The following is a 2,707-nucleotide window of genomic DNA, read 5'->3' as shown; positions in this document are numbered from 1 at the left end:
TCAGTTGCCCTTAAGGCTTTTGTTGGGAAGCGGGATACTTTTTGTCTTTTACCGACTGGTTTTGGTAAAAGCCTGATTTATCAACTAGCTCCGCTCGTCGGCAAAAAGTTAGGACTCAGTGAAAACCCACTGGTTGTTGTTGTCTCTCCGTTGCTCGCTCTGATGAAAGACCAGATTAGCGAAGCTACCAGGATGGGACTTACTGCCTATCAACTCGGAGTCCACGACGACGCTGAAATCCTCAATGGCCATGCACAAATTATATTTGGTGGCCCGGAACAATGGGTGATGAAGAAACAGTGGAGAGGCATGTTTTCTTCGGATTTTTTCAAGGCCAATTTAATGGGTATTGTCGTGGATGAGGTTCACCTTGCATACAAATGGTACGTAATGTTTGCTAAAAATTCTCATGACTAACGTCTATGTATTGTTTGTATTGTTTGAACTATAAACTAGCAATGGCAGATTTGTCTGGAACCAGGCTATCTTATTATGGCTAACAGAAGCTAACAACACCAATTCACCAGAACAAACAAAGCAAGACGTGGGATTCACGTCGATAATTCTTAACATTTAGTATTTGCTAGTTTTGGGTACAAGTATTGGATCGTACTTGTAGTGATAGCATAAACTATTCTAAAGAAAGCTGCAAAGAAAATGCTATAGCATTTCAAATAATTTATAGTAGGCAATGTTCTGTCTTCAAGGTTGTACTGTATTGTTACATCTTGTTATCTTGTATACAGGTACATTATACTTATACATAAGAGTAAAACGAATTTTGGCTTAGGCTTCCTTCAGACAATCATCAGTATAGACAACAACAGTAGAATAGTGATAAAAAAACGTAAAATAATAAAGAAAGGGAGGGAAGGCAAAAGGGACGAAGGTGAAAAAAGAAGATTCAAGAGCGTAATGTACATCCATCAAATGTGCATAGTCTTGTCATATTGTATATAGCAGCATTAATGTATGTATGTGCAAATAGTTCTTGGTATATTGTATATACCAGCAGCATTTTTCTTTCTTTATTTTCCCCAGTGGCTGCAAATAGCTTGTCACAGTGTATTCTCTGTCTGCAATTGATTATAATTTAATGTTCTGTTATTTTCTCAGGGGACTGCCCTCAAACAAAGACGCAGTAGCTTTCAGAGAGAGTTTTTCGAGGTTGAAAGAATTGAGAGGGCTCGTCAAGGAAGGTCAGTATATCTTAAAAATCACACCCGTGTGAACTGAGTGGTGTAAGGTTTTATATAGCATGATCAGCTGTGGTCTGACGTAATGTCTGACGTAATGAAATCACACAAAATATGTTAAGTAAAAAAAGCTATAATTTTTGATAAATGTATGTATCACACCTGGATGTGATTTCACAACTGGCTGTTTTTGCGCAGAGAAAATGACCACGGTTGCTACGGTCATCCAGTTCACCCGGGTGTGATTTAATTACGTCAGAAATTATTTTGAACATAGCAACCATGGTCATTTTTTTATGCACACAAAAGCCAGTTGTAGGAGTGGTTTACACCACTCAACACAAAAGCCAGTTGTAGGAGTGGTTTACACCACTCAAAAAGAAATGCACACAATGTAATATTTTCTCAACCACGTGTACCTTAGTATTCTTATGAAAATGTGAATTATACTCCAACATTCTTGGGTTGTACATGTGTGAAGTAAATTTTGCCAATTGTAGATTCAAATGGTGTAGACAATTCCATATTGTGACTAGCTGTAGCTGAACAGTGTCATTAACTTTGGTTAGAATATATGTTGACGGATGGCAGTGTGATCAGTGCAATTTTGTTGTGTGTGTGTATATATATATTTATATATTTTATTAAGCATTTGCATGTTACAAATTAAGCTGACGGTGCAATTATTTGTCTTTTCAGGTACACCTGTGCTGGCACTGACTGCATCTGCTGATCTCAACTCCAGGAATTTGGTGAAGAAATTGCTTCTCATGGACAATGACAATACAGTAACTCTAACAGTTAGCCCCAACCGTACCAACATCAGACTGGGATTGATTTTTGTCTCTCAGGAAACGCTAGAATGCCTGGATTGGGTTGTGAGAGAGGTAAAGGACAAGGGTCTTTCCATGTCTCCCATACTTATCTACTGCAGGTCAATTCCGGCACTTGTCAGAGTTTTTGCTTATTTCCAAGGAGAGCTGGACACGGATGCATGGGTTGAAAGAGACCCTGAACAGAATCCAGACAATCTACTGATAGGAATGTTCAGCAGCCAAACAGACGACACCACCAAAAGCCGAATCCTGTCATCTCTCTTTGGCGATGGGAGTTGTAGAGTTGTCGTCTCAACAACAGCTTTAGGCTTGGGCTTAAAATGTCCTAATGTACATCATGTGATAATGTATGGGGCACCTGAGGACCTTGAAGCTATTGTTCAGCAAGCAGGCCGGGCAGGCAGAGATGGCTCACAGTCACATGCTGCAGTGTATGTGGTTAAACAGCATAAAAGGACTGATGAGGGAGTGAAAGTGTTGCTACTGAAATCCAAAACTGGATGCTTTCGAAAGGCCCTATACAGTAGGTTTGAAGAAGGTACTACAAGTGTGGAGCCAGGACATCTATGTTGCACCTATTGTCACTCTATATGTTCTTGCCCCAGTGAAGTTTGTGAAGAATTGACACCCAATTATGAGATGTTTGAACTGGATGAGGTTGCTACTAGATCTAGG

At 39.7% G+C, this 2,707-nt stretch overlaps 1 long non-coding RNA gene across 1 annotated transcript; it reads left to right on the top strand.

Moving 5' to 3' along the window:
* Positions 1 to 233: 233 nt before the first annotated feature.
* Positions 234 to 2,217, top strand: LOC306919320. The gene is made up of 3 exons (XR_013789515.1): positions 234 to 383; positions 1,117 to 1,199; positions 1,896 to 2,217. It is a non-coding gene; the product is annotated as an uncharacterized lncRNA (long non-coding RNA).
* The last annotated feature ends 490 nt before the right edge of the window (positions 2,218 to 2,707 follow it).

Source organism: Electrona antarctica, assembly GCF_951216825.1.
Source record: "Electrona antarctica genome assembly, contig: scaffold_25, whole genome shotgun sequence".
Lineage (NCBI taxonomy): Eukaryota > Metazoa > Chordata > Actinopteri > Myctophiformes > Myctophidae > Electrona > Electrona antarctica.
The sequence above is the reverse complement of the archived record's forward strand: the minus strand, read 5'-3'. Positions and strand labels throughout refer to the sequence as shown.